Below are 13,339 nucleotides of genomic sequence, written 5' to 3'. Positions count from 1 at the left end.
ATTTGTATTATCATCAAATTTAATAAATGTACAGTAGAACGTGGATAATAAATTCCCGTTTAAGAAGTTTTCCCCTGTTTCTTAAGTTTCTTGGTTTCTTAAGTCCCAATTTCAACTCTGTATATTGTAATGTATTATTTTCCAGCGTAAGTAGTTTCCCGTATAAAACGTTTTCCCACATAAAAAGTTTGTGATAAAGAATACAGTGTATTATTATAATGACGTTTTTTAAATATAGAAATTCTTGATTTTAATATTAAACAATGTAAACATTTGGTAATCGAACAAGTTATTGCCACGCATCATTTTAGTTCGTAGTAAACCACCGAATTATGTGAAATGGCATCGTTTTTTTACATGTCATATTGTGAATGCCTTCACAGCAAGTTGCCCTTGATATCGCAATATCTCCAATAAGAAATGCTTCACCGCTGAGAAGCCTAATGTTACTTATTCTCGGTGGATACTACGACCCCGGGGTGGTGGCAAATTTCCGCACATCTATTCTACAACTATCCTTCTTCAATTTGAATTTACGCCCCCTTATGTTCTTAATCTGAGCAAGTGGAAGAATACCATCAGAATTCAGAATGCTCAACCCACCCAAGGCCTTATACACCTCATTCAGATCACCTTGCAGGTGCCTAGTCTCCAGCTGCTGCAATTTGCAGAACTTAAGCCTCTCTTGGTAAGAGGATCCCTTCATTCCCCTCCCTATATGAGCTCAAGCAAATCTACATCCTTCCTAAAATGAAGCCTCCAGACCTGTACACAGTACTCAAGGCATGGCCTGACCATTGCCTTATACAAAGGGATAATCACCTCCCTTTCCCTGCTAGCAAAATTCCTGTATATCATTGTCAGAACCCCATGACCTGCCCTTGAAGCCTGTCTGCATTGCTCAGAAAACTTCATATCTGACTGCACAATTACTTCCAGGTCTTTTTCATTTTCTACCACCCTAAGTTTAGTAACACACAGTTGGTAGGTTCCTCTGGGGGTTACTTCTACCCATATGCAGTACTTTGCATTTGTCAATGTTAAGCTTCAGTTGCCACTTGTCAGCCCAAATTTTTTAGATCCTGTTGCAGTAGCACACTGCAACAGTTGGTACTGTTGCAGCACCAACCTTTGTATCATCTTCAAACTTCCACACTAAGCCTGATATACTTTCATCAATATCATTCATAAATATACAAAACAGTGGGCCCAACACTGAACCATGCAGAACTCCACTAATAACATTACACGAAGAGCGGCTTCCATTGATTACCACCCTGTCTTCTCTCACTCAACCACCCTATTATCCATTGTATCATCATCAGCCATTTTCAATCCACTGCAGGATGAAGGCCTCTCCAGCAACTTTCCAGTTCCTTCTGTTTTGAGCACTGGACATCCATTTACTACCCACAAACTCATGAATTTCATCTCCGCCTTTGTCTTCCAGGTTTTCTTCTAGCTCCTCTTGGATACCATTCTGTTATTTTCTTAGTCAATCTGTCATCATGTCTTCGAGCTATGTGTCCTGCCCAAGACCATTTTAGTTCTTTAGTTTTGATAAGAATGTCCTTTACTTGAGTTTGTTGCCTAATCCATGTGTTTCTCTTCTTATCTAACAGTCTGATTCCCAATATGATTCGTTCCATTCTTCGCTGTGTAGTTCTCAGCTTCTCTTCCATTCTTTTGGTTAGTGCCCAAGTTTCACTTCCATAAGTCATGGTGGGGAGTAGTATACATTGGTTCATTATTTTACGTTTCAGACAAACTGGGATATTGCTCTTCAGTATGTGACTATATTTCCTGAATGCTATCCATCCAAAATTTATTCTTCTCTTGACTTCCAGCCATTTATCATTATTACAGCCAATAACTTGTCGCAGGTAAGTATATGACTCCACCTTTTCAATTACTGCTCCTTCAGTCATTATTTCCCTTTCTGTGGCATACTTGTTCATCATTACTTTGTTTTAGCCATATTCATCTTTAGTCCAAAATCCTTACTAGCTGTGCATAACTGATTAAGATTTTCCTCTTAATTCTTTGGGATCATGGCTTATGACCACAATGTCATCCTGCAATGTATCTTTAACCAGTGACTCCATTGTAGCAACTTACCCTTAATGTCATTCTGGGTAAGTTGCTCCAATTTGTACAGTTTTTTCCATGCACAACAGTGTCAAAAGCTTTCCTGAAATCCAAATAGGATATCAAAATTATTTTTTATGTCCAGTTCCTTTGTAATCTCATCATAGTATCCAATCAAATTTGTCAGACAAGACTTTCCCTTAACAAACCCATGCTGTGTCTGAATTATTGCTGCAGTCTTATCTAGATGATCCTGCAATGTATCTTTAACCAGTGACTCCATTATTTTTTCTTAAACAGAAGTTAAACTAACTGGTCTGTAATACTTGTGTCACCCTTTGATCCCCATTGTGAATTGGGAATACATTTGCACACCTCCAGTCCGTGGGACCTACTGAGTCCAAGGATGCTCTCATAATCATGACTAAGGGTTTGCTTAGTTTCTTTGCAACCTCCTTTACTATAACTGGATAGATCCCATCCACCCTAGGTGCCTTTCTTATGTTTAACTCTGCAAATTCTTAATACACGAATGATTACTGCTGATAACCAGATCAAGAGTATTATTACCCACGCTGGTTGCCTCTCAAACATGGTGCTGCAGGAAACAATCATCCAATAAATCACAAAAGTCTTGATAATGTGCGAGTGACCAACCCACAAGTTCCAGTCAATATCTGGGAAGTTAAAATCCCCCATTATAAGACATTCTAATTTACTAGCCCACTCTTTCTCTGGCGCCTCCGTAGCCAGGTGGGAAGGAGCAGCGGTGCGTAGCACACACTTCTTGATTAGACCGGGGTTCGAGCCAGTCACCACCAAATACGGAAGATGCGGAAAGGTCAGGAAATGACCACCGCATTTCCCGGAGCAATATGGCCTTAGTTGCTAATGCTCCTAAAAACCAAATAACAAATAACAAACAACTCTTTCTCTGTACAATTATTCGTTGTAGTCATTTGAGTCATTAGGCCTATGACACACTCCTACTACTGTAAGATCCCTATTTTTCATACCTCATGAACTATTAGAGTAATTCGAGGGGGATTGAGATACGATATCTATACATTGACCTTTTCCGTTCACCTTGGTTAGCTTATGCTTCTACTGTTACTTGACAATTGCTGATTCTACCGTGATTATATATTATATACTACATACGTATAAGTCTAACTATAGATGGATCTCTTTCTATAATTTAAAATTTGGCTATCCGTCGGGCTAACAGTCATCTTGCCAGCTTACTACTAAATTGGGATATATCAACTTAAATATCTTATTGTAATGGTTGGTTACTTCCTTTGTATGGTTGTTATACATCTTTAATGTTATTTAATTCTACCTGGTTATCTTATACTATCTGACTATCATTTGGACACAGTTATGCTGGACGATGACTACAGAAACGGATAGCATGTTAATTATGGTTGATACATTGAAAGGATTAGCCCTCGAAAAAGTCCCTTTCAATGTATATAATCGCCTATAATTAACATTTTAATTTTTCTTTTAATGTTATTGATATGGAAGTTTTTCCTTACTGTATTTGGCATATATATATTTTTTTCCAGTTTGCTTTGGGCACTTGCATAAGGGGTTGGGTTGCTTGAGAAGCTATAACTTACTAGCTTTCATATTATACATTATAGCCGGCTTAACTTTGTCTATTATTGCACTATTAGAACTTACCACTACAACTAATATCTTAAATAATATACAGACGGATGTAATGTTTAATCTTGTAAGATGGCATTAATCGGATCTGTGACGATAAATATATATTAAATTTGATATATTTATTATAATTGAGCTATTAATTAACTATTCATTTTTGCATTTTACATACTTGGGATATATATATATATATATATATATATATATCCCAAGTATGTAAAATGCAAAAATGAATAGTTAATTAATAGCTCAATTATAATAAATATATCAAATTTAATATATATATATAACCTTGCAGTGGTAGCAGGGCTCTGAGGCACCTTTCAAAAATAAAGTGCACTGTCATTGTTTTTGGAACTATTTGTATACTGCTTGAAAAATAATAGGGATTGTACAAGTGGCAGTGTTGTTTGTTTTACTTGTTCATCCTCTCCCAAATAAACATCTACCACCTTACCCTATTTGTTTCTGAAAGAGCAATTCGGCCCTGGAAAGATTGTGCAGGGCTCAAGGGGTAGAATTTTTTTTCAGCCTGGTCTGTACTTGTTAACAGGAGAGACTGCTTCTACAGGGATGGGATACACTTAAATAGAAAGGGTGCAAGAATGTTTGCTGATGCTATCGAGGCAGTGTTAGGTGGGTCGGAAAACTGCTAGATTGGGGGGACCCAAGGACTAATAGATTAACAGTAGTCACTGGCAGAGTAGAAAGTGATTCTTGCACTCCTATTGGAATGAGCAGCAGCCTGGAAAATAAGATGCAGGATATTTCAGAGACTGCTGGGAATCATGGGGGTACAAGTGAACACATGGGTTGTGTTAGGGTGGCTAAGAGGAAGAGCAGGTGCATGTATACTTGCGTGTACACCAATGCTAGGAGTTTAGTAAATAAATTTGATGAATTTGAGGTATTGCTCAAAACATCAAAGGCAGATATTGTTGGGATTTCAGAGACGTGGTGTCACACAGATATAAGGAATGCAGAAATTGAATTTGGGGAGTACAATATCTACAGACAGGATAGGAAGGGAGGAGGGGTTATGCTGTTAGTTAAACACATAAAATCCAAGGAAGTGAAGCCAGTCCAGCGATGTCGACAGTGCAGTGGCGAGTCAGTTTGGTGTGACATAAGCATTGAGAGATCAAAATTGAGAGTAGGAGTGTGCTATAGGCCTAATGACTCTGATGAGTATAATAAGAAACTACAGAGAAATAGAGTGGGCTAGTAAATCAGAGAGTCTTATAATGGGGGATTTTAATTTCCCAGATATTGACTGGAATTTGGGGGCTGGTCACTCACACACTAGCAAGGCTTTTGTGGATTTATTGGATGATTGTTTTCTACATCAGCATGTTCGGGAGGCAACTAGAGGGAGTAATATTCTTGATTTGATTATCAGTAGTGATTCTTCATGCATTAAGAATCTGCAGATAAATGAACCACTAGGTGGCAGTGATCACAGTGTTCTGAAGTGGGATTTACTCAAAGAGGTAACTACCATTAGGGGTAAAGGGAAGGGGTATTGCTTTCGTAAAGGCAGCTACGATGGACTGAGACAGTATTTAAATTCTATACAATGGGATCAACTGATGATGTTACCAACAGCAAATTCAAAATGGGAAGCATTCAAAGAACTTATCTTGGAAGCTACTAGGCTTTACATACCAACTAAGAAATATTGTTCAAGGTTTAGGCCTAAATGGATGTCAGATGAACTAATGAGGCATATGGCAGAGAAGAAAAATGCATGGGATACATACAGATTAACACGTGACACAGAAGCCTATGATAGATACAAGTTGACCTGTAACCAAGTTACAAAGGAGGTTAGGCAGGCGAAGGCAGATTGAGAGATCCTTGGCAAGGGATGCGAAGAAAAACAGCAAAGAGTCCTTTACTTATGTAAACTGTAGAAGGAAGGGGATGAATCAGATTGGTCCACTTGATATCAATGGGTCAACTGTTGATGACCCTGCTCAGGTAGCTAACAAACTAAATGAATATTTTGCATCGACATCCACACATGAGGAGTTATTCAGCGAGGGGAATGCCAGAGGTGTACTCAACTCTAGCAGTAAGCTAAAGAATCTTGTAATAACTGAGAGTAAAGTGGAGGAGAAATTGTTGAAGATAAACACAAGAAAGGCACCTGGGGTGGATGGGATCTATCCAGTTATATTAAAGGAGGCAGCAAAGGAAGTAAGCAAACCCTTAGCCATAATTATGAGAGCTTCCTTGGACTCAGGGGACTCCAGACCCATGGACTGGAGATGTGCAAATGTGACCCCAATTCACAAGGGAGGATCAAAGGCCGACACAAGTAATTATAGACCTGTGAGTTTAACTTCTGTTCCTGGAAAATTAATGGAGGCACTGGTTAAAGAAGCACTGCAGGATCATCTAGACAAGACTTCAGTTATGGCTTGGACACAGCATGGTTTTGTTAAGGGGAAGTCTTGCCTGACCAATTTGATTGGATACTATGATGCAGTTACAAAAGAACTGGATGCAGGGAATAACTTTGATATCATATACTTGGATCTTAGAAAGGCTTTTGATACTGTTGCACATGGAAGACTGCTGCACAAATTGGAGCAGTGTGGCATTGAAGGCAAATTGCTGCAATGGATAAAGGGGTGGTTGAGGGGGAGAAGACAGTGGTAATTAATGGACACTGCTCATCATGGACTAATGTTATTAGTGGAGTCCCTCAGGGTTCAGTATTGGGTCCTTTATTGTTTTCTGTATTTATAAATGATATTGATGATGGTATATCAGGCTTAATGTCCAAGTTTGCAGAAGATACGAAGGTTGGCAGGGTTGTCAAGGACACTACTGACACTATGCTGCTGTAACAGGATCTGGAAAGGTTGAGCAGATGGGCTGAGAGGTGGCAAATGAAGTTTAACATTGACAAATGTAAAGTACTACATATGGGAAACAGCAACCCCAGAGCAACGTATCTACTCTGTGGTACTACACTAACAGTGGTAGAGAATGAAAGGGACCTGGGGTGGTTGTGCAGGCAGATATGAAGTTCTCTGAGCAGTGCAGATGGGCTGCAAGAGTAGCTCATTGTGTATTGTCAGTGATATATAGGAATTTTTCTAGCAGGGATAAGGAGGTGATTATTCCCTTGTATAAGGCAATGGTCAGGCTACACCTAGAGTACTGTATACAGGTCTGGAGGCCTCATTTCAAGAAGGATGTAGAGCTGCTGGAACGAGTACAGAGAAGGGCAACAAGATTAGTGAATGGAACAAAGGGGTGCTCTTACGAAGAAAGGCTTAAGTTTTGCGAATTACAGTGTCTGGAGACTAGGCACCAGCGAGGTGATCTGTGATAGAGGTGTACAAAGCCTTGAATGGTTTGAGCATGCTCAATGCTGATGGGATTCTTCCTCTTGCTCAGAATAATCACCTGAAAGGGCATAAATTCAAATTGAGGAAAGACAGATGTAGGATAGATGTGCGGAAATTTGCCTTTAGCCAGCGGGTGGTTGGTGGGTGGAACAGACCTCCATCCCTTGTCGTGGAAGTTGATAGCCTAAATAAGTTTAAGGCTCAGCTGGACAGGTATTTCGAACGAACAGAGGGGTTGAAGTGGAAGTGGTTATTTTTTATTTATTTATTTTACTTTATTATTTTTTTTTTTTTTGGCTGATGCTGAATAAGCTTGCTTTCTTGCATCAAATGCCTCTACCAATGCTAATGCTAAAGATCTATTGTTTTTATAGCATAAAGACAATGTGAAACCCAATATTCTCTCAAAATGGCCACTATCCCACAGTAAGCAACTTGCATATTTTCAAATATCACTTGTTTTAAAGGGCACCAACTTTGAAAAGCAGAAATATGTGGATATGCAGCTTGAAATTTCATTCTCTTTTAAATTATAAAATGGAAGAGGCTATGAGACTTTCTAATTTGTCTTATGTTTTTTATATAACAAAATCGGTTTATTTTTTATCAATAAAAGGTGTTACATATTGTTTTAAAAATTTTACTATTTTTTTTTTTAAAAAACTTAAGTATAGCAATCCACTGGACTGCTATTCAATATAAGGTAGCCAAGTGAGCAGGAGTGCAGTAGCAGTTCAAGCCCCTGACTCTTAAAGCTGATCGCTTTGCCAACTGCACTGGACAAGCATGGCAGATTATGGTCCATTTCCTTCAACATGAATCGTTCAGGCCTCCATCTTACAGTCGATTGATAATGGCTACAGTTTACTTTGTTTTACCTTTATTTGTAATCCATTAAGAAAAGATGAAATATTGGTATTCAAGCAGAATTTTTAAAAAAAGAAAGTTTTCTAAACATTAAAAAGCAAATGGGCACTTGCCAGGTTCCCCCACCACCATCTTTGCAATAAATGAGTTGTCACCACTGCTAAAATAATCCAAATCTTTCCATATCTCTGACCCCTAAATGGCATTGCCCATCACCAAAACTAAATCTTTTAGTGTAGTTTTAAAATATTTTTGTGAAAACATCACTAGTACATTCTATAGCAGTCAAAATATTCAGTGATCCATTTGCAGAAATTTTCCTGGTGAGACCATGCTTGGTTTGCTTGAGTTCCATTTGGTAAAAGGAACAGAACACTTTATATATAAAATGAATGCAGTATATCATATGACTTGAACTTGAGAAATGGGTTCTTGTTAGCTGCCTCATTTAACAGAATTGATCTGTTAAGGTTCCCCCTCGCCATTTAAATAAACTGTAAATAAGGCTGCGTGCAAAGGCCAAATTACACACATAAACATGTCTTGCCCTGTTACTAATTAGGAGAAGAAAGCAATGCTTAGCATGTAATTTATTTGCCCATTACTTCTAATTTGTTCAACTTATGCATTAGTGCAACGCTTATTTCAAGCTTTAGTGTGCTGAATGCAATTTGCAGGCATTTTTGAATTGAATTTGCCCTTGTGTGTGTCATCTAATCTTGTTTCCTTACTCTAGAGGGTAAGGTTCTTTCAGAACTCGGAGCCTTTTACAGCCTTGTACACTTCAATTTGACCACTGAATCATACTCCTCAACATTATTAAATACAAAGAATGCCTTAGTTGTTTTCTGAAGAGAATTACCATTTCTTGACTAAAATATCACAACAAATTGGCAATCTCAGTTAAAAGATTCAGTCTGTTTGTTAGATGATCTTCAACAGTATTTTTCATCAACATAACTGCTTCTGGATCAGTTTGTCATATTGAACTGTGAGCCAGAAAAACGCTAATGAATGTTTCCTGAATATGTAGGCCCTTATTATGAATAGCATGTATCCATTTCTCATAAGAATGTCATATATATGCATGGACCCCCCACCGATTCACATGCTACTTATGTTTTATACTAACTTGTTTCATTGGTTATTTTTAATGGATTATTATGATTATCGTAATAAAGCACCCATCTTCCCTCCATATATTGTGATTTTTTTTCATGTTAAAATTCGGTGAAATACATTTTTATCAACGTTATTCTTTTGACAATCATGTAATGTGGATGTCTAAAGAATAAATAGTACTTGCAAATTTATTTAAATTGTAAATAGTTTAAGTGTTGAATTGAACTCAGACAACATTAAAAATGGAAAGTGAAATATTTAACTCCTCAATGATTCCTGAAAAAACGCACTGATTCTAGTAATCGTCATTGTAGTTATTGATTAGCACAATTTCAACACCTGTTTATGCCTTAGAATGCAGAATGTTTATGTATGAAATAGAGGGAGCTAATGTAGCTGGGTGTGGGCGTGGAAGCCAGAGCTTCTGTTCTTGTCAGGAGTGTTCATATTTGTTATCCGGTGCTTTCATCTGCAGTGCAATTTTGACCTATAACGTTATCGTGGAAATTGGATAAAGAATTTCGGCACGTATATTATTGTTGCGAAACGCACGAGTAAGTTGAAATATTTCACAAATATTATTAATTACTTAACTTTATGCTCATGAGATTTGGCTCTATTTTATTTTAGTAATTTTACCATCAAACACAAGTTAAATATCGATTTTGGTAATTAGTGCACTATTTTATACTTTTAGATAGATGTGTGGAGTAGAGTTTACATCAATTTTATTATATTCTTCTCTTTATTTGAGTTAATATGATGAAAGTTAATATTTAATAATGCACTTTGCTGAATGGCGTATACATAATGCAATCGTATTTTGCGTAATTATTTCGTCATTTAATTACCAAATGTGCACATACCGAATAAAATAAGGCTTTTCAGTGTTACATGTCCTAAGCGGTTTCCTCTGAACTATTTCGTCATCGATCGTGTACGTATTGATTTTACCGCCGGTTAGACTGTATTTTCCCATCTGTTGTCGTTATGAAATTCAGAGTCGAGAAATCGATTTTATCTACCGTTTTGATATGTATATCAGAAAAGCATGCTGCTGTTTGTAACTGTTGCATGTTTGGATAGCATGGTTGCCGCAGTAACGTATTCAAACCCCTTTATTTTCCTCCTCTTATCCATACACTTAATAGGAGGAGGAGCTATTTATTCCGACTTCGTCATTCCCAGGTACGGGCTTTTCTTTATATTATTTTTTTCCGAGATCATGATTAAACCGAAGCGTTTGGCTTTTGTTCTTGTAGTCGTTACGAGAATATTGTTTCCATGGGAACACAGTTGCTGAAAGTAACACATTGTATGGCCTCCTTTTTATATTTTTGTGCAGTAAATTATAATTAAATGCGGAACAGAAAGTAGAATGTTGCTTGTTGGTTATTTAATCTCATCGAAAATAATGATTAACATGCACCAAAATTAAAACTTTGGATTAATTACAGTCAAATTTGTTGAAATAGCATAAATAATAAGTTATGCTTTGTTAATGTATATATAGGTTCTAATCAATAATGTAAGTTCAATGTGAAGCATAAGTTAATAGTTTGAAACGGCTTATTAATATTTAAGAACAGCATATTCGATAGATGTGTTCAGAGTTTTGGTAGTAGGAAAAATATTAAATTCCAGCCAAGATTTCTTTTTTATGAGAATATCTTTACACTAAAAACAAGAGCTATGATAGGAGCGCCATTTACATGAAACAAATGCAACGAATTAACGTTAAAATTGCCCTAGTTTAATTTGTTTCCTGTAATAGTGTTTCCTCTTTTATGATAGCCTTACGAGCATATTTTTTTATTAATTAAGCTTTGCTATTGAACTTAGGCGTATTTTTTATTAATAGAGTAAATGACTCCTGCATTAATTTTTATTTATATAGTGTAAAATTGCTTATATGACCCAGTCAAAGAATAGACAGAAAGTTACCAGCTATACCATGCATGTAACAATTTATTTCACATCAACTAACATTTTAAGAAAACTGATTTAATTTGTGGATAATGAGATTAAGTTCTGCTCATAATATAACGGTTTCTGAAATTTTGCACAATAGGTTGCAAGGTTTGTGGCTGGTATGTGGGTAAATTAGAATGGAGAAAAGTGAAAATTTAAGCACCTCAACAGCCTGTATCTGTCTGTGATTTCTGAATTTTGGTATAATTACAGATATTACAGATAATTCTCAGAAATATTTTGGTACTTCTAGTACCACACATAAAGAGAACTTCAGACATACTCAGTCTGCGATGTTAATGATGTAATATGGGCAGCAATTAAATCACTGAAGAATTTATAAAGAAGTACCGCATTGTCTGTTCCACAAAATCAATAGTTTGTGTATGCCTTCCCCCACCCTTGTTTGTAGATATTGTATATACAGTGAACCTACACTTTGATTGGTTCACTGTGCAATCAAATCACTTTATGATGGACTCTGTTCACTATACGATAGGTAGTAAGCATATGTGATCACGTTTGCAAATTGAATTTTAATTCTATTAAATGGCAATTCTGATAAATGAAAATAGGAGGAATGTTATCCACAGGCTATAAAAGTAAAGATATAAAGCACAATTATGCTTTATTACCTTGGCAATTAACAAAATTAAATGATACGTCGGATTAAATAAAATTAAATGATACAGGTTTGCAAAATAAAAATAAATTATGCTTGCGTACATAGCTTAATTACTATTGTAATATGCACACGCTAACTAATTTATTTCTGCTCAGACTTTTTTTCGTAGTTGTAAAATTTATAACAGTAAAAAAGATAAGCAATCAATAACGAAGAACATGGCACACATAAAATTGAAACTAACATGATGCACACAATCGAGATACGTAGTAACAAGTTTACGAAAATTAATAAGAATGAAGAGAAGATTTTGAAATTTTACTTACGTTTTTTATATGATTGAAGATTCCATGGAAGGGGAAATGCATTTCACCATAATAATGAAAAAACCCACAGAATTCCAGCTATTGGTACTATCGCAAATGCAATAAGATCGACTTTAGCCCATTTATAACAGATTGCACTAACAGAAAACCCAATAAACGGGGAAACTGCAAGTTGTTTTTTATTGTTTTATGGTCGTGACCTCCAAAATATCACAGAGGAATTCAAAATTGATTCTTATAACCGAAGATATGATTACAATGAAAGTGTGGTGCATTTTAATGATTTGAATTGGTTTCCTGAAATTTGATTCTACTAACCAGTGACCATGTTAAGGGATGCCTACTTATTTCACTTTACGATGGCTTGGCTTACAGTTGTCTCCGGCTGGATCACGTGGTCCTTCCTCTCAGCCAATAGCAACCTTTATAAACATGTTGGCCCTGTGTTTTGTTTGTGCATCATTTAGTTGAAGTGATTTTTTGTATTGTGCTTTAATCAATGTATTAGTTTTAATCAATTTTTTAAATCAATCTGCACCATTTACATTATACAAATCCCTTTTAGAGATAAATAGTTTGTTTTATTGTAATGTGAACCAAAATTTGTTTGGTTCACATTACAATATTTTTACGATACAACGGTGTCTCTGGAACGGATTAATATCGTAAAGTGGGGATCCACCCTATACTTTTTATAGAAACATGAAAATAATTTAATTTGTGATGGTATATTTACTTATAAAATACTGCTTAGCACTATAGTAAAATAGTGTGGCTCTAACGTTTCTCCTAAGTAACCTTATAACTTAGCTAGTCTGGCCGAGTAAAGATAACGTTGGTATAAGGATACATAAACATGGTGGACTTCTCCACTGTTCCAGAAGATGCCCCAGGTCGCCAGTTATCCTTATATGTGCACCCTTATGCATTAAGGAAAAATTTAATATGGCTTCCTGAAATTTGGAATAGCAAGTCAATCATTGCTGGTATATTTGAAATTATGCAAAATTTATGTGCATAATACACATCTGTAAACAATAGAGCTAGGCAGTTAACATCCTTGCAAAGCATTAGTAAATTTGAAATTCCAGAAAATTGCCAGTCATTCTCTGTGAGCTCAACAAACAGCTTGCTAAAACCAAGCATTTAAAATTTGTTTTATTCATATATGGAATTTATGCTAGCACTGATATAGTTCAATCTTTTCCTTATTCTAAGCCCCAAAAAACTATATTAGCCTCATTAGTAAGTATCAAAGGCATACATTCAATTAACGAAAACTTCAAGCAATAATGTATTTCCTT

General features: G+C 36.2%; 1 protein-coding gene across 4 annotated transcripts in view; it reads left to right on the top strand.

Moving 5' to 3' along the window:
• The window catches only part of LOC150089353 (heterogeneous nuclear ribonucleoprotein K-like), a 256,189-nt gene that overhangs the window by 64,442 nt on the left and 178,408 nt on the right, over positions 1-13,339 (top strand). The window contains exon 1 of one of the 4 annotated variants that reach the window (XM_090389153.1): positions 9,537-9,667. The exons of 2 other annotated variants lie outside the window; for them this stretch is intronic. The gene's annotated coding sequence lies outside the window, so the exon portion shown is untranslated. Of the gene's footprint in view, positions 1-9,536; positions 9,668-13,339 lie in introns of those variants that run through there. One more of the 4 variants, XM_090389133.1, reaches the window with a different exon arrangement.

This window comes from Mastigoproctus giganteus, chromosome 2, assembly GCF_048544385.1.
Source record: "Mastigoproctus giganteus isolate SK-2022 chromosome 2, ASM4854438v1, whole genome shotgun sequence".
Taxonomy (NCBI): domain Eukaryota; kingdom Metazoa; phylum Arthropoda; class Arachnida; order Uropygi; family Thelyphonidae; genus Mastigoproctus; species Mastigoproctus giganteus.
The sequence above is the reverse complement of the archived record's forward strand: the minus strand, read 5'-3'. Positions and strand labels throughout refer to the sequence as shown.